The sequence below is a fragment of the Lissotriton vulgaris genome, chromosome 1_1, assembly GCF_964263255.1.
Source record: "Lissotriton vulgaris chromosome 1_1, aLisVul1.2, whole genome shotgun sequence".
In the NCBI taxonomy this organism is placed as follows: domain Eukaryota; kingdom Metazoa; phylum Chordata; class Amphibia; order Caudata; family Salamandridae; genus Lissotriton; species Lissotriton vulgaris.
The window spans coordinates 1369863030-1369882207 of NC_141685.1; the positions used below are offsets into that span (position 1 = coordinate 1369863030).

Sequence of the window (19178 nt, forward strand, 5' to 3'; positions counted from 1 at the left end):
TCAAAGATCACACATACACTGGTGGGCCTGTGATGGGACACCAATGCAGAGAAACACACCTGGCGCAGATATTCTATTCTGTTTATTAGACCTGCATCTCTCCTGTACCTTCTCAAGCCATCTGTATGTGAAGCAAGAAAGAGTTAAGGAACGGTCCATCTACACTTTTATTAGGAGGATGCTGCTGTGAGCTCCTCCCAGCTAATCACACAAACAGCAGTAAAGCAAGATAACTACACAGTTAGGGGGGACTGCATGGTTAGGTTTTTGAGGAATTATTGAAACTGACCTCAGTGACCCATAATCAGAGCTGTGGCTAATGACTGCATGCCTAATTATGATGAAGCAAGCACCATGGCTCGTAGGGGGCCCACAACACACTTTTCTTAGCTCATTGAATTAAAGTATAAACTTCTGCCATGTGTGAGTGGTAAAGGCTTGTTAATTTTGTTGCTTTTCAAATTCACGTCTGACAACAAGCCGAAGGAACACTGGGGCATCAGACGCTTTGGAAAGTAGCCACCAACCGCAGAGAAAGAGGGAAAAGGCAGTATGAGGTGTGGAGAAAACAGCAGCAGGTACAAGGAGCTCAAATGAGATTAATGGTGCCTAAATAGAGCACGTAAAGGAACAGTTACAAATCTAAGAAAAGGGTAAGAAAAGACTAGGAAAAAACACAGAAAGAGCTTGTAGATGAAATTCTCTTCCAGGAACAGCAGGTTAAGAGAAATTACACAGGGAGCAGTTAAGTTTATAACATGGGGGAGAATAGAAAAGAAAATGCAGTTTTATGAAGTGTGTTTGCCTAATCCAGCTAGCACTTTTATTTTATTTCTCTATTTGCTTCTTTTATTGGTAAAGCAAGTTTCAAGTGCATGCACAGGTATGACCGAGAGAGCCAGGGTATATTAATTTGAAGCGTTTGCACCAGCACTAATGAAGGACGAGAGTTATAGCAAAGATATGAAAGGGGGAGCGATAATAAATATGTGATATGGCAATAGTGACACCAAAATAAGCCACCTATTTATAAAACTGACATGGAAGAAATACTAAAGGTTATCTTCTGAAATTGTAGCCGATGTTAAAAAGATTCTCGTTGTCGGCAGGATTTGCACCTGCGCGGGGAGACCCCAATGGATTTCTAGTCCATCGCCTTAACCACTCGGCCACAACAACTGACTGTAAGGCATGTGCACATAATCTGTATGCAAGTTTTCAAGGTGTCCCACAGCAAATTCCTGATATTCTGCAATGCACTTTTTAAAAATAATGTTTTTTTCAGCAGGCACATTCTCTCCTAAAAACAAAAATTGCATGCGTATATCTCTAGTTTGGAATACCATAGGCTTGCATGCATACTCTCATGGATCACTCAAGTTTTTTGGACCCTATTGCACTCTGTTTTCGTGCTGCTTTTAGTATATGGCCCATATTACAGAAGTCTACCATCTTTGAGTATTTGAGGCTCCTTTGTAAGTGCTTTATATTTTTTCCTTGAATAGCTATATAATAAAGGGGTCCGGGAAAGATTGCATTTATGGAAGATAAAAGAAGGCCCACTTGTCTCACCAAATGCTGTAGAGAAACCTGATGTTTTACTCATGTTATCCTTAGTTCGTTTTTGTTAGACCTTGCATTCTGAAGGTGGTCCTAACCCCACCTTGTTGCTTTTCACCTCCGCATTTTGCTGTATCTTTTTGTTGGCCTTTGGACTCTGATCACTTTATCGCTACTAATCAGTGCTGAAGTGCACGTGCTTCTTCCCTAATCATGTGTATAATTGGAGTATACCTGACTGACAGATTTAATTAACTTGAAAGCCCCTTGTAAAGTGGTATACCATATACCCAGGGACTGATTGCGCCACCCAAAGAAATAGCATTTCAAACCTGTCTCAAGCCTGCTACTGCAGTGCCTGTGCTGCAGTGTACTGCCACTTCGACTTGGCATTTAAAACTACTTGCCAAGCCTTAAACTCCAATTTTATTACATATCAGTAACCCCTAAGGTAGGCCCTAGGTAGTCCTAGGGGCATCATGCTATGTAAGTAAAAGGTAAGACATGTACTGTGGTAGTTTCTATGTCCTAGTAGTATCAAACAGTCTATTACATTTTTCACTACTGTGAGGTCTGCCCCTCTCATAGGTTAGCATTGGGTATTCCCTTATACTTTTTGGGGGGTAATTCCATATCAGAGAGGAGAAGCTTTATTTATTTCTTGATAAATCCTATCTACTGGTGAGGTTGGATTTAATCTTACTATTGTATAAATGCCATTTTTAGAGAGTGAGCATTTCTCTGCACTTACTGCTCTATTTGCATGAAAACCTGTCTTCAATTGACGTCTGGATTGGGCTGCGAGACAGCTACATATGTGCATTCCCTGTAGACAGCCACAACACAGGTCACTCAACTGCAACTGCATTCATCTGCATTCTGATTGGCCTGGGGGAGAGCTCCGCTCCCCTTACCGCAAATATGTTCAAGAATGATAATTTATGTCAGTAAGTACAGTATACCTACATCTTATAATCATGTGTGTTTAAATAATTTGTCGTTAGATCGTTTAAATATTGAAAAGGATCTGTTTTTAATAGACATTTTACAAAAACAACTGGTACATTTGGGAATTCTGTAAAGGAAAAACCCAACTGCCGTGACATTGCCAACCACAATGCCGTGACTCGGCTTCGAACCGAGGTTGCTGAGGCCACAACGCAGAGTACTAACCACTATACGATCACGGCGAGCTACCCGGACTCAATAACATACAGTGACATGAAGAAATTATTATTCGGAACACCCAGGGCTACTCCTGTGATAGGCTGAATGTGTTCATTGCTTCCTCATTCCTTATACAAAGGCTTTATCTCCTCAGTGGTTGATAGGCCGAAACCGTTTCCTGGCCGCCTGCTTGTGAACTGGCAGGAGTCAAAGATCACACATACACTGGTGGGCCTATGATGGGACACCAATGCAGAGAAGCACACCTGGCGCAGATATTCTATTCTGTTTATTAGACCTGCATCTCCCCTGTACCTCCTCAAGCCATCTGTATTTGAAGCAAGAAAGAGTTAAGGAACGGTCCATCTACACTTTTATTGGGAGGATGCTGCCGTGAGCTCCTCCCAGCTAATCACACAAACAGCAGTAAAGCAAGGTAACTACACAGTTAGGGGGGAATGCATGGTTAGGTTTTTGAGGAATTATTGAAACTGACCTCAGTGACCCATAATCAGAGCTGTGGCTAATAACTGCATGCCTAATTATGATGAAGCAAGCACCATGGCTCGTAGGGGCCCCACAACACACTTTTCTTAGCTCATTGAATTAAAGTATAAACTTCTGCCATGTGTGAGTGGTAAAGGCTTGTTAATTTTGTTGCTTTTCAAATTCACGTCTGACAACAAGACGAAGGAACATTGGGGCATCAGACGCTTTGGAAAGTAGCCACCAACCGCAGAGAAAGAGAGAAAGAGGGAAAAGACAGTATGAAGTGTGGAGAAAACAGCAGCAGGTACAAGGAGCTCAAATGAGATTAATGGCGCCTAAATAGAGCACGTAAAGGAACAGTTACAAATGTAAGAAAAGGGAAAGAAAAGACTAGGAAAAAACACAGAAAGAGCTTGTAGATGAAATTCTCTTCCAGGAACAGCAGGTTAAGAGAAATTACACAGGGAGCAGTTAAGCTTGTAACACGGGGGAGAATAGAAAAGAAAATGCAGTTTTATGAAGTGTGTTTGCCTAATCCAGCTAGCACTTTTATTTTATTTCTCTATTTGCTTCTTTTATTGGTAAAGCAAGTTTCAAGTGCATGCACAGGTATGACCGAGAGAGCCAGGGTATAATAATTTGAAGCGTTTGCACCAGCGCTAATGAAGGACGAGAGTTATAGCAAAGATATGAAAGGGGGAGCGATAATAAATATGTGATATGGCAATAGTGACACCAAAATAAGCCACCTATTTATAAAACTGACATGGAAGAAATACTAAAGGTTAACTTCTGAAATTGTAGCCGATGTTAAAAAGATTCTCGTTGTCGGCAGGATTCGAACCTGCGCGGGGAGACCCCAATGGATTTCAAGTCCATCGCCTTAACCAATCGGCCACAACAACTGACTGTAAGGCGTGTGCACATAATCTGTATGCAAGTTTTCAAGGTGCCCCACTGCAAATTCCTGATATTCTGCAACACACTTTTTAAAAATAATGATTTTTTCAGCAGGCACATTCTCTCCTAAAAACAAAAATTGCATGCGTATATCTCTAGTTTGGAATACCATAGGCTTGCATGCATACTCTCATGGGTCACTCAAGTTTTTTGGACCCTATTTCACTCTGTTTTCGTGCTGCTTTTAGTATATGGCCCATATTACAGAAGTCTACCATCTTTGAGTATTTGAGGCTCCTTTGTAAGTGCTTTATATTTTTTCCTTGAAGAGCTATATAATAAAGGGGTCCGGGAAACATTGCATTTATGGAAGATAAAAGTAGGCCCACTTGTCTCACCAAATGCTGTAGAGAAACCTGATGTTTTACTCATGTTATCCTTAGTTCGTTTTTGTTAGACCTTGCATTCTTAAGGTGGTCCCAACCCCACCTTATTGCTTTTCACCTCCGCATTTTGCTGTATCTTTTTGTTGGCCTTAGGACTCTGATCACTTTATCGCTACTAATCAGTGCTGAAGTGCACGTGCTTCTTCCCTAATCATGTGTATAATTGGAGTATACCTGACTGACAGATTCAATTTACTTGAAAGCCCCTTGTAAAGTGGTATACCATATACCCAGGGACTGATTGTGCCGCCCAAATAAATAGCATTTCAAACCTGTCTCAAGCCTGCTACTGCAGTGCCTGTGCTGCAGTGTACTGCCACTTCCACTTGGCATTTAAAACTACTTGCCAAGCCTTAAACTCCAATTTTATTACATATCAGTAACCCCTAAGGTAGGCCCTAGGTAGTCCTAGGGGCATCATGCTATGTAAGTAAAAGGTAAGACATGTACTGTGGTAGTTTGTATGTCCTAGTAGTATCAAACAGTCTATTACATTTTTCACTACTGTGAGGTCTGCCCCTCTCATAGGTTAGCATTGGGTATTCCCTTATACTTTTTGTGGGGTAATTCCATATCAGAGAGGAGAAGCTTTATTTATTTCTTGATAAATCCTATCTACTGGTGAGGTTGGATTTAATCTTACTATTGTATAAATGCCATTTTTAGAGAGTGAGCATTTCTCTGCACTTACTGCTCTATTTGCATGAAAACCTGTCTTCAATTGACGTCTGGATTGGGCTGCGAGACAGCTACATATGTGCATTCCCTGTAGACAGCCACAACACAGGTCACTCAACTGCAACTGCATTCATCTGCATTCTGATTGGCCTGGGAGAGAGCTCTGCTCCCCTTACCGCAAATATGTTCAAGAATGATAATTTATGGCAGTAAGTACAGTATACCTACATCTTATAATCATGTGTGTTTAAATAATTTGTCGTTAGATCGTTTAAATATTGAAAAGGATCTGTTTTTAATAGACATTTTACAAAAACAACTGGTACATTTGGGAATTCTGTAAAGGAAAAACCCAACTGCCGTGACATTGCCAACCACAATGCCGTGACTCGGGTTCGAACCGAGGTTGCTGAGGCCACAATGCAGTGTACTAACCACTATACGATCACGGCGAGCTACTTGGGCTCAATAACGTACAGTGACATTAAGAAATTATAATTCTGAACACTCAGGGCTACTCCTGTGATAGGCTGAATGTGTTCATTGCTTCCTCATTCCTTATACAAAGGCTTTATCTCCTCAGTGGTTGATAGGCTGAAACTGTTTCCTGGCCGCCTGCTTGTGAACTGGCAGGAGTCAAAGATCACACATACACTGGTGGGCCTGTGATGGGACACCAATGCAGAGAAACACACCTGGCGCAGATATTCTATTCTGTTTATTAGACCTGCATCTCCCCTGTACCTCCTCAAGCCATCTGTATGTGAAGCAAGAAAGAGTTAAGGAACGGTCCATCTACACTTTTATTGGGAGGATGCTGCCGTGAGCTCCTCCCAGCTAATCACACAAACAGCAGTAAAGCAAGATAACTACACAGTTAGGGGGGACTGCATGGTTAGGTTTTTGAGGAATTATTGAAACTGACCTCAGTGACCCATAATCAGAGCTGTGGCTAATGACTGCATGCCTAATTATGATGAAGCAAGCACCATGGCTCGTAGGGGCCCCACAACACACTTTTCTTAGCTCATTGAATTAAAGTATAAACTTCTGCCATGTGTGAGTGGTAAAGGCTTGTTAATTTTGTTGCTTTCAAATTCACGTCTGACAACAAGACGAAGGAACATTGGGGCATCAGACGCTTTGGAAAGTAGCCACCAACCGCAGAGAAAGAGAGAAAGAGGGAAAAGACAGTATGAGGTGTGGAGAAAACAGCAGCAGGTACAAGGAGCTCAAATGAGATTAATGGCGCCTAAATAGAGCACGTAAAGGAACAGTTACAAATCTAAGAAAAGACTAGGAAAAAACACAGAAAGAGCTTGTAGATGAAATTCTCTTCCAGGAACAGCAGGTTAAGAGAAATTACACAGGGAGCAGTTAAGCTTGTAACACGGGGGAGAATAGAAAAGAAAATGCAGTTTTATGAAGTGTGTTTGCCTAATCCAGCTAGCACTTTTATTTTATTTCTCTATTTGCTTCTTTTATTGGTAAAGTAAGTTTCAAGTGCATGCACAGGTATGACCGAGAGAGCCAGGGTATAATAATTTGAAGCGTTTGCACCAGCGCTAATGAAGGACGAGAGTTATAGCAAAGATATGAAAGGGGGAGCGATAATAAATATGTGATATGGCAATAGTGACACCAAAATAAGCCACCTATTTATAAAACTGACATGGGAGAAATACTAAAGGTTAACTTCTGAAATTGTAGCCGATGTTAAAAATATTCTCGTTGTCGGCAGGATTCGAACCTGCGCGGGGAGACCCCAATGGATTTCTAGTCCATCGCCTTAGCCACTCGGCCACAACAACTGACTGTAAGGCGTGTGCACATAATCTGTATGCAAGTTTTCAAGGTGTCCCACAGCAAATTCCTGATATTCTGCAATGCACTTTTTAAAAATAATGTTTTTTTCAGCAGGCACATTCTCTCCTAAAAACAAAAATTGCATGCGTATATCTCTAGTTTGGAATGCCATAGGCTTGCATGCATACTCTCATGGGTCACTCAAGTTTTTTGGACCCTATTGCACTCTGTTTTCGTGCTGCTTTTAGTATATGGCCCATATTACAGAAGTCTACCATCTTTGAGTATTTGAGGCTCCTTTGTAAGTGCTTTATATTTTTTCCTTGAAGAGCTATATAATAAAGGGGTCCGGGAAAGATTGCATTTATGGAAGATAAAAGAAGGCCCACTTGTCTCACCAAATGCTGTAGAGAAACCTGATGTTTTACTCATGTTATCCTTAGTTCGTTTTTGTTAGACCTTGCATTCTTAAGGTGCTCCCAACCCCACCTTATTGCTTTTCACCTCCGCATTTTGCTGTATCTTTTTGTTGGCCTTAGGACTCTGATCACTTCATCGCTACTAATCAGTGCTGAAGTGCACGTGCTTCTTCCCTAATCATGTGTATAATTGGAGTATACCTGACTGACAGATTTAATTTACTTGAAAGCCCCTTGTAAAGTGGTATACCATATACCCAGGGACTGATTGTGCCGCCCAAAGAAATAGCATTTCAAACCTGTCTCAAGCCTGCTACTGCAGTGCCTGTGCTGCAGTGTACTGCCACTTCGACTTGGCATTTAAAACTACTTGCCAAGCCTTAAACTCCAATTTTATTACATATCAGTAACCCCTAAGGTAGGCCCTAAGTAGTCCTAGGGGCATCATGCTATGTAAGTAAAAGGTAAGACATGTACTGTGGTAGTTTGTATGTCCTAGTAGTGTCAAACAGTCTAATACATTTTTCACTACTGTGAGGTCTGCCCCTCTCATAGGTTAGCATTGGGTATTCCCTTATACTTTTTGGGGGGTAATTCCATATCAGAGAGGAGAAGCTTTATTTATTTATTGATAAATCCTATCTACTGGTGAGGTTGGATTTAATCTTACTGTTGTATGAATGCCATTTTTAGAGAGTGAGCATTTCTCTGCACTTACTGCTCTATTTGCATGAAAACCTGTCTTCAATTGACGTCTGGATTGGGCTGCGAGACAGCTACATATGCGCATTCCCTGTAGACAGCCACAACACAGGTCACTCAACTGCAACGGCATTCATCTGCATTCTGATTGGCCTGGGGGAGAGCTCTGCTCCCCTTACCGCAAATATGTTCAAGAACGATAATTTATGTCAGTAAGTACAGTATACCTACATCTTATAATCATGTGTGTTTAAATAATTTGTCGTTAGATCGTTTAAATATTGAAAAGGATCTGTTTTTAATAGACATTTTACAAAAACAACTGGTACATTTGGGAAGTCTGTAAAGGAAAAACCCAACTGCCGTGACATTGCCAACCACAATGCCGTGACTCGGATTCGAACCGAGGTTGCTGCAGCCACAACGCAGAGTACTAACCACTATACGATCACGGCGAGCTACTTGGGCTCAATAACATACAGTGACATGAAGAAATTATAATTCTGAACACTCAGGGCTACTCCTGTGATAGGCTGAATGTGTTCATTGCTTCCTCATTCCTTATACAAAGGCTTTATCTCCTCAGTGGTTGATAGGCTGAAACCGTTTCCTGGCCGCCTGCTTGTGAACTGGCAGGAGTCAAAGATCACACATACACTGGTGGGCCTGTGATGGGACACCAATGCACAGAAACACACCTGGCGCAGATATTCTATTCTGTTTATTAGACCTGCATCTCCCCTGTACCTCCTCAAGCCATCTGTATGTGAAGCAAGAAAGAGTTAAGGAACGGTCCATCTACACTTTTATTGGGAGGATGCTGCCATGAGCTCCTCCCAGCTAATCACACAAACAGCAGTAAAGCAAGATAACTACACAGTTAGGGGGGACTGCATGGTTAGGTTTTTGAGGAATTATTGAAACTGACCTCAGTGACCCATAATCAGAGCTGTGGCTAATGACTGCATGCCTAATTATGATGAAGCAAGCACCATGGCTCGTAGGGGCCCCACAACACACTTTTCTTAGCTCATTGAATTGAAGTATAAACTTCTGCCATGTGTGAGTGGTAAAGGCTTGTTAATTTTGTTGCTTTTCAAATTCACGTCTGACAACAAGACAAAGGAACATTGGGGCATCAGACGCTTTGGAAAGTAGCCACCAACCGCAGAGAAAGAGAGAAAGAGGGAAAAGACAGTATGAGGTGTGGAGAAAACAGCAGCAGGTACAAGGAGCTCAAATGAGATTAATGGCGCCTAAATAGAGCACATAAAGGAACAGTTACAAATCTAAGAAAAGGGAAAGAAAAGACTAGGAAAAAACACAGAAAGAGCCTGTAGATGAAATTCTCTTCCAGGGACAGCAGGTTAAGAGAAATTACACAGGGAGCAGTTAAGCTTGTAACACGGGGGAGAATAGAAAAGAAAATGCAGTTTTATGAAGTGTGTTTGCCTAATCCAGCAAGCACTTTTATTTTATTTCTCTATTTGCTTCTTTTATTGGTAAAGCAAGTTTCAAGTGCATGCACAGGTATGACCGAGAGAGCCAGGGTATAATAATTTGAAGCGTTTGCACCAGCGCTAATGTAGGACGAGAGTTATAGCAAAGATATGAAAGGGGGAGCGATAATAAATATGTGATATGGCAATAGTGACACCAAAATAAGCCACCTATTTATAAAACTGACATGGAAGAAATACTAAAGGTTAACTTCTGAAATTGTAGCCGATGTTAAAAAGATTCTCGTTGTCGGCAGGATTGGTACCTGCGCGGGGAAACCCCAATGGATTTCTAGTCCATCGCCTTAACCACTCGGCCACAACAACTGACTGTAAGTCTTGTGCACATAATCTGTATGTGAGTTTTCAAGGTGTCCCACAGCAAATTCCTGATATTCTGCAATGCACTTTTTAAAAATAATGTTTTTTTCAGCAGGCACATTCTCTCCTAAAAACAAAAATTGCATGTGTATATCTCTAGTTTGGAATACCATAGGCTTGCATGCATACTCAAATGGGTCACTCAAGTTTTTTGGACCCTATTGCACTCTGTTTTCGTGCTGCTTTTAGTCTATGGCCCATATTACAGAAGTCTACCATCTTTGAGTATTTGAGGCTCCTTTGTAAGTGCTTTATATTTTTTCCTTGAAGAGCTATATAATAAAGGGGTCCGGGAAAGATTGCATTTATGGAAGATAAAAGAAGGCCCACTTGTCTCACCAAATGCTGTAGAGAAACCTGATGTTTCACTCATGTTATCCTTAGTTCGTTATTGTTAGACCTTGCATTCTTAAGGTGGTCCCAACCCCACCTTATTGCTTTTCACCTCCGCATTTTGCTGTATCTTTTTGTTGGCCTTAGGACTCTGATCACTTTATCGCTACTAATCTGTGCTGAAGTGCACGTGCTTCTTCCCTAATCATGTGTATAATTGGAGTATACCTGAGTGATAGATATAATTTACTTGAAAGCCCCTTGTAAAGTGGTATACCATATACCCAGGGACTGATTGTGCCGCCCAAAGAAGTAGCATTTCAAACCTGTCTCAAGCCTGTTACTGCAGTGCCTGTGCTGCAGTGTACTGCCACATCGACTTGGCATTTAAAACTACTTGCCAAGCCTTAAACTCCAATTTTATTACATATCAGTAACCCCTGAGGTAGGCCCTAGGTAGTCCTAGGGGCATCATGCTATGTAAGTAAAAGGTAAGACATGTACTGTGGTAGTTTGTATGTCCTAGTAGTATCAAACAGTCTATTACATTTTTCACTACTGTGAGGTCTGCCCCTCTCATAGGTTAGCATTGGGTATTCCCTTATACTTTTTGGGGGGTAATTCCATATCAGAGAGGAGAAGCTTTATTTATTTATTGATAAATCCTATCTACTGGTGAGGTTGGATTTAATTTTACTATTGTATAAATGCAATTTTTAGAGAGTGAGCATTTCTCTGCACTTACTGCTCTATTTGCATGAAAACCTGTCTTCAATTGACGTCTGGATTGGGCTGCGAGACAGCTACATATGTGCATTCCCTGTAGACAGCCACAACACAGGTCACTCAACTGCAACTGCATTCATCTGCATTCTGATTGGCATGGGGGAGAGCTCCGCTCCCCCCACCGCAAATATGTTCAAGAACGATAATTTATGTCAGTAAGTACAGTATACCTACATCTTATAATCATGTGTCTTTAAATAATTTGTCGTTAGATCGTTTAAATATTTAAAAGGATCTGTTTTTAATAGACATTTTACAAAAACAACCAGTACATTTGGGAATTCTGTAATGGAAAAACCCAACTGCCGTGACATTGCCAACCACAATGCCGTGACTCGGATTCAAACCGAGGTTGCTGCGGCCACAACACCGAGTACTAACCACTATACGATCACAGCGAGCTAATTGGGCTCGACAATGTACAATGACATGGAGAAATTATAATTCTGAACACTCAAAGCTACTCCTGTGATAGGCTGAATGTGTTCATTGCTTCCTCATTCCTTATACAAAGGCTTTATCTCCTCAGTGGTTGATAGGCTGAAACCGTTTCCTGGCCGCCTGCTTGTGAACCGCCAGGAGTCAAAGATCACACATACACTTGTGGGCCTGTGATGCGACACCAATGCAGAGAAACACAACTGGTGCAGATATTCTATTCTGTCTATTAGACCTGCATCTCCCCTGCACCTCCTCAAGCCATCTGTATGTGAAACAAGAAAGAGTTAAGGAGCGATCCATCTACACTTTTATTGGGAGGATGCTGCCGTGAGCTCCTCCCAGCTAATCACACAAACAGCAGTAAAGCAAGATAGCTACACAGTTAGGGGGGACTGACTGCATGGTTAGGTTTTTGAGGAATTATTGAAACTGACCTCAGTGACCCATGATCAGAGCTGTGGCTAATGACTGCATGCCTAATTATGATGAAGCAAGCACCATGGCTCGTAGGGGCCCCACAACACACTTTTCTTAGCTCATTGAATTAAAGTATAAACTTCTGCGATGTGTGAGTGGTAAAGGCTTGTTAATTTTGTTGCTTTTCAAATTCACGTCTGACAACAAGACGAAGGAACATTGGGGCATCAGACGCTTTGGAAAGTAGCCACCAAACGCAGAGAAAGAGGGAAAATACATGAGTATGAGGTGTGGAGAAAACAGCAGCAGGTACAAGGAGCTCAAATGAGATTAATGGCGCCTAAATAGAGCACGTAAAGGAACAGTTACAAATCTAAGAAAAGGGAAAGAAAAGACTAGGAAAAAACACAGAAAGAGCTTGTAGATGAAATTCTCTTCCAGGAACAGCAGGTTAAGAGAAATTACACAGGGAGCAGTTAAGCTTGTAACACTGGGGAGAATAGAAAAGAAAATGCAGTTTTATGAAGTGTGTTTGCCTAATCCATCTAGCACTTTTATTTTATTTCTCTATTTGCTTCTTTTATTGGTAAAGTAAGTTTCAAGTGCATGCACAGGTATGACCGAGAGAGCCAGGGTATAATAATTTGAAGCGTTTGCACCAGCGCTAATGAAGGACGAGAGTTATAGCAAAGATATGAAAGGGGGAGCGATAATAAATATGTGATATGGCAATAGTGACACCAAAATAAGCCACCTATTTATAAAACTGACATGGAAGAAATACTAAAGGTTAACTTCTGAAATTGTAGCCGATGTTAAAAAGATTCTCGTTGTCGGCAGGATTCGAACCTGCGCAGGGAGACCCCAATGGATTTCTAGTCCATCGCCTTAACAACTCGGCCACAACAACTGACTGTAGGGCGTGTGCACATAATCTGTATGCAAGTTTTCAAGGTGTCCCACAGCAAATTCCTGATATTCTGCAATGCACTTTTTAAAAATAATGTTTTTTTCAGCAGGCACATTCTCTCCTAAAAACAAAAATTGCATGCGTATATCTCTAGTTTGGAATACCATAGGCTTGCATGCATACTCTCATGGGTCACTCAAGTTTTTTGGACCCTATTGCACTCTGTTTTCGTGCTGCTTTTAGTATATGGCCCATATTACAGACGTCTACCATCTTTGAGTATTTGAGGCTCCTTTGTAAGTGCTTTATATTTTTTCCTTGAAGAGCTATATAATAAAGGGGTCCAGGAAAGATTGCATTTATGGAAGATAAAAGAAGGCCCACTTGTCTCACCAAATGCTGTAGAGAAACCTGATGTTTTACTCATGTTATCCTTAGTTCGTTTTTGTTAGACCTTGAATTCTTAAGGTGGTCCCAACCCCACCTTATTGCTTTTCACCTCCGCATTTTGCTGTATCTTTTTGTTGGCCTTAGGACTCTGATCACTTTATCGCTACTAATCAGTGCTGAAGTGCACATGCTTCTTCCCTAATCATGTGTATAATTGGAGTATACCTGACTGACAGATTTAATTTACTTGAAAGCCCCCTGTAATATTGTATACCATATACCCAGGGACTGATTGTGCCGCCCAAAGAAATAGCATTTCAAACCTGTCTCAAGCCTGCTACTGCAGTGCCTGTGCTGCAGTGTACTGCCACTTCGACTTGGCATTTAAAACTACTTGCCAAGCCTTAAACTCCAATTTTATTACATATCAGTAACCCCTAAGGTAGGCCCTAGGTAGTCCTAGGGGCATCATGCTATGTAAGTAAAAGGTAAGACATGTACTGTGGTAGTTTGTATGTCCTAGTAGTATCAAACAGTCTATTACATTTTTCACTACTGTGAGGTCTGCCCCTCTCATAGGTTAGCATTGGGTATTCCCTTATATTTTTTGGTGGGTAATTCCATATCAGAGAGGAGAAGCTTTATTTATTTATTGATAAATCCTATCTACTGGTGAGGTTGGATTTAATCTTACTATTGTATAAATTCAATTTTTAGAGAGTGAGCATTTCTCTGCACTTACTGCTCTATTTGCATGAAAACCTGTCTTCAATTGACGTCTGGATTGGGCTGCGAGACAGCTACATATGTGCATTCCCTGTAGCCAGCCACAACACAGGTCACTCAACTGCAACTGCATTCATCTGCATTCTGATTGGCATGGGGGAGAGCTCCGCGCCCCTTACCGCAAATATGTTCAAGAACGATAATTTATGTCAGTAAGTACAGTATACCTACATCTTATAATCATGTGTGTTTAAATAATTTGTCGTTAGATCGTTTAAATATTGAAAAGGATCTGTTTTTAATAGACATTTTACAAAAACAACTGGTACATTTGGGAATTCTGTAAAGGAAAAACCCAACTGCCGTGACATTGCCAACCACAATGACTTGACTCGGATTCAAACCGAGGTTGCTGCGGCCACAACGCAGAGTACTAACCACTATACGATCACGGCGAGCTACTTGGGCTCAATAACGTACAGTGACATGAAGAAATTATAATTCGGAACACTCAGGGCTACTCCTGTGATAGGCTGAATGTGTTCATTGCTTCCTCATTCCTTATACAAAGGCTTTATCTCCTCAGTGGTTGATAGGCTGAAACCTTTTCCTGGCCGCCTGCTTGTGAACTGGCAGGAGTCAAAGATCACACATACACTGGTGGGCCTGTGATGGGACACCAATGCAGAGAAACACACCTGGCGCAGATATTCTATTCTGTTTATTAGACCTGCATCTCCCCTGTACCTCCTCAAGCCATCTGTATGTGAAGCAAGAAAGAGTTAAGGAACGGTCCATCTACACTTTTATTGGGAGGATGCTGCCGTGAGCTCCTCCCAGCTAATCACACAAACAGCAGTAAAGCAAGATAACTACACAGTTAGGGGGGACTGCATGGTTAGGTTTTTTTGAGGAATTATTGAAACTGACCTCAGTGATTGGGGAAAGGAACAGTACATAGCAAACTACTGATAATTATATCGCCCTTGTATTGACCTTATATTACATACTGTATTGTTAACTCATAATGATTTGCTGAGACAGTGATGTATCAAAATTATTGGTTATTTTATTTCTGTTTGTTAACTTTTGTTATTTTTTTTGGAAAAAATTCTTTATCTTTTTTTCAACTCAATTGATTTATAAAAAACATGTACTTCATATAATTTAACATTCAGTGACATATAGTGTACATATAGACACAAACTATACAATATCAACAACAGTGCAAAGAAAAAAGGAAAAATTTGTGCTATACGATATATTCAGTCGGTGGAAAATAATGAAGAAGGCAATGCGGTAGAATGGAACACAACGCGTTTCGGCCAGAGGGCCTTCGTCAGGAGACCGTCATTCGTATATTACATACAACATAACTTCCGTTTGTTTTAGTCGAGTACACGGTATGATGTTCTAAGGACAATTTGATTCGCTTTTGGCTATTGTCGAAAATTGTAGAGCACTGATATTCTTTACTTCAGGGATTCTCGTTGAATATAGATTTGTACGGGACACAATTCGGAGAGAACGAAGGTCATAAACAGTTCAAAACTTCTATTTTGCATCAACATTTAGACAGATCCATTTAGTTCTTTTGTTTTCTTATGATTGGTAGTGAAAGTCGTGGTCTTTCTTGTTAGTTTGGTATCGATACGAGATCGGTCCCTTTCGGTGAGCGGCATCCGCGGTACAGGCACCTGGGAGACCGCTATCGCTGCGTCGCCAGCGATAGCGGTCTCCCAGGTGCCTGTGCAGCAGATCTGTCTAAATGTTGATGCAAAATAGAAGTACTAAACTGAAAAAGGGTGTACAAAGGACGATAGAGTGTCTACGCGAGGAATAAAAAGTTTGGCTTCCGGCACAGTGTATTAAGGTCTATACCTGTTTGTATCCTCAAGAAGAATATGTTTTGAACTGTTTATGACCTTCGTTCTCTTCGAATTGTGTCCCGTACAAATCTATATTCAACGAGAGACCCTGAAGTAAAGAATATCAGTGCTCTACAATTTTCGACAATAGCCAAAAGTGAATCAAATTGTCCTTAGAACATCATACCGTGTACTCGACTAAAACAAACGGAAGTTATGTTGTATGTAATATACGAATGACGGTCACCTGACGAAGGCCCTCTGGCAGAAACGCGTTGTGTTCCATTCTACCGCATTGCATTCTTCATTATTTTCCACCGACTGAATATATCGTATAGCACAAATTTTTCCTTTTTTCTTTGCACTGTTGTTGATATTGTATAGTTTGTGTCAATATGTACACTATATGTCACTGAATGTTAAATTATATGAAGTACATGTTTTTTATAAATCAATTGAGTTGAAAAAAAATAAAGAATTTTTTCCAAAAAAAAAAAAATAACAAAAGTTAACAAACAGAAATAAAATAACCAATAATTTTGATACATCACTGTCTCAGCAAATCATTATGAGTTAACAATACAGTATGTAATATAAGGTCAATACAAGGGCGATATAATTATCAGTAGTTTGCTATGTACTGTTCCTTTCCCCAATTATGTTGTTATATTCCCTACAAATAGCAAACTGAACAGAACGTAGGGGTCCCCATTTTTTCCACACAACTGACCTCAGTGACCCATAATCAGAGCTGTGGCTAATGACTGCATGCCTAATTATGATGAAGCAAGCACCATGGCTCGTAGGGGCCCCACAACACACTTTTCTTAGCTCATTGAATTAAAGTATAAACTTCTGCCATGTGTGAGTGGTAAAGGCTTGTTAATTTTGTTGCTTTTCAAATTCACGTCTGACAACAAGACGAAGGAACATTGGGGCATCAGACGCTTTGGAAAGTAGCCACCAAACGCAGAGAAAGAGAGAAAGAGGGAAAATACATGAGTATGAGGTGTGGAGAAAACAGCAGCAGGTACAAGGAGCTCAAATGAGATTAATGGCGCCTAAATAGAGCACGTAAAGGAACAGTTACAAATCTAAGAAAAGGGAAAGAAAAGACTAGGAAAAAACACAAAAAGAGCTTGTAGATGAAATTCTCTTCCAGGAACAGCAGGTTAAGAGAAATTACACAGGGAGCAGTTAAGCTTGTAACACTGGGGAGAATAGAAAAGAAAATGCAGTTTTATGAAGTGTGTTTGCCTAATCCATCTAGCACTTTTATTTTATTTCTCTATTTGCTTCTTTTATTGGTAAAGTAAGTTTCAAGTGCATGCACAGGTATGACCGAGAGAGCCAGGGTATAATAATTTGAAGCGTTTGCACCAGCGCTAATGAAGGACGAGAGTTATAGCAAAGATATGAAAGGGGGAGCGATAATAAATATGTGATATGGCAATAGTGACACCAAAATAAGCCACCTATTTATAAAACTGACATGGAAGAAATACTAAAGGTTAACTTCTGAAAATGTAGCCGATGTTAAAAAGATTCTCGTTGTCGGCAGGATTCGAACCTGCGCAGGGAGACCCCAATGGATTTCTAGTCCATCGCCTTAACAACTCGGCCACAACAACTGACTGTAGGGCATGTGCACATAATCTGTATGCAAGTTTTCAAGGTGTCCCACAGCAAATTCCTGATATTCTGCAATGCACTTTTTAAAAATAATGTTTTTTTCAGCAGGCACATTCTCTCCTAAAAACAAAAATTGCATGCGTATATCTCTAGTTTGGAATACCATAGGCTTGCATGCATACTCTCATGGGTCACTCAAGTTTTTTGGACCCTATTGCACTCTGTTTTCGTGCTGCTTTTAGTATATGGCCCATATTACAGACGTCTACCATCTTTGAGTATTTGAGGCTCCTTTGTAAGTGCTTTATATTTTTTCCTTGAAGAGCTATATAATAAAGGGGTCCAGGAAAGATTGCATTTATGGAAGATAAAAGAAGGCCCACTTGTCTCACCAAATGCTGTAGAGAAACCTGATGTTTTACTCATGTTATCCTTAGTTCGTTTTTGTTAGACCTTGAATTCTTAAGGTGGTCCCAACCCCACCTTATTGCTTTTCACCTCCGCATTTTGCTGTATCTTTTTGTTGGCCTTAGGACTCTGATCACTTTATCGCTACTAATCAGTGCTGAAGTGCACGTGCTTCTTCCCTAATCATGTGTATAATTGGAGTATACCTGACTGACAGATTTAATTTACTTGAAAGCCCCCTGTAATATCGTATACCATATACCCAGGGACTGATTGTGCCGCCCAAAGAAATAGCATTTCAAACCTGTCTCAAGCCTGCTACTGCAGTGCCTGTGCTGCAGTGTACTGCCACTTCGACTTGGCATTTAAAACTACTTGCCAAGCCTTAAACTCCAATTTTATTACATATCAGTAACCCCTAAGGTAGGCCCTAGGTAGTCCTAGGGGCATCATGCTATGTAAGTAAAAGGTAAGACATGTACTGTGGTAGTTTGTATGTCCTAGTAGTATCAAACAGTCTATTACATTTTTCACTACTGTGAGGTCTGCCCCTCTCATAGGTTAGCATTGGGTATTCCCTTATACTTTTTGGGGGGTAATTCCATATCAGAGAGGAGAAGCTTTATTTATTTATTGATAAATCCTATCTACTGGTGAGGTTGGATTTAATCTTACTATTCTATAAATGCCATTTTTAGAGAGTGAGCATTTCTCTGCACTTACTGCTCTATTTGCATGAAAACCTGTCTTCAATTGACGTCTGGATTGGGCTGCGAGACAGCTGCATATGTGCATTCCCTGTAGACAGCCACAACACAGGTCACTCAACTGCAACTGCATTCATCTGCATTCTGATTGGCCTGGGGGAGAGCTCCGCTCCCCTTACCGCAAATATGTTCAAGAACGATAATTTATGTCAGTAAGTACAGTATACCTACATCTTATAATCATGTGTGTTTAAATAATTTGTCGTTCGATCGTTTAAATATTGAAAAGGATCTGTTTTTAATAGACATTTTACAAAAACAACTGGTACATTTGGGAATTCTGTAAAGGAAAAACCCAACTGCCGTGACATTGCCAACCACAATGCAGTGACTTGGATTCGAACCGAGGTTGCTGCGGCCACAACGCAGAGTACTAACCACTATACGATCACAGCGAGCTACTTGGGCTCAATAACGTACAGTGACATGAAGAAATTATCATTCGGAACACTC

At 40.7% G+C, this 19178-nt stretch overlaps 2 non-coding genes across 2 annotated transcripts; both read right to left on the minus strand.

Moving 5' to 3' along the window:
- Positions 1-6969: 6969 nt before the first annotated feature.
- TRNAS-AGA (transfer RNA serine (anticodon AGA)) lies at positions 6970-7051 on the minus strand. Its single transcript has one exon. It is a non-coding gene; the product is annotated as a tRNA-Ser (tRNA).
- Positions 7052-8550: 1499 nt separating this feature from the next.
- On the minus strand, positions 8551-8622 carry TRNAH-GUG (transfer RNA histidin (anticodon GUG)). Its single transcript has one exon. It is a non-coding gene; the product is annotated as a tRNA-His (tRNA).
- Between the last annotated feature and the right edge of the window lie 10556 nt (positions 8623-19178).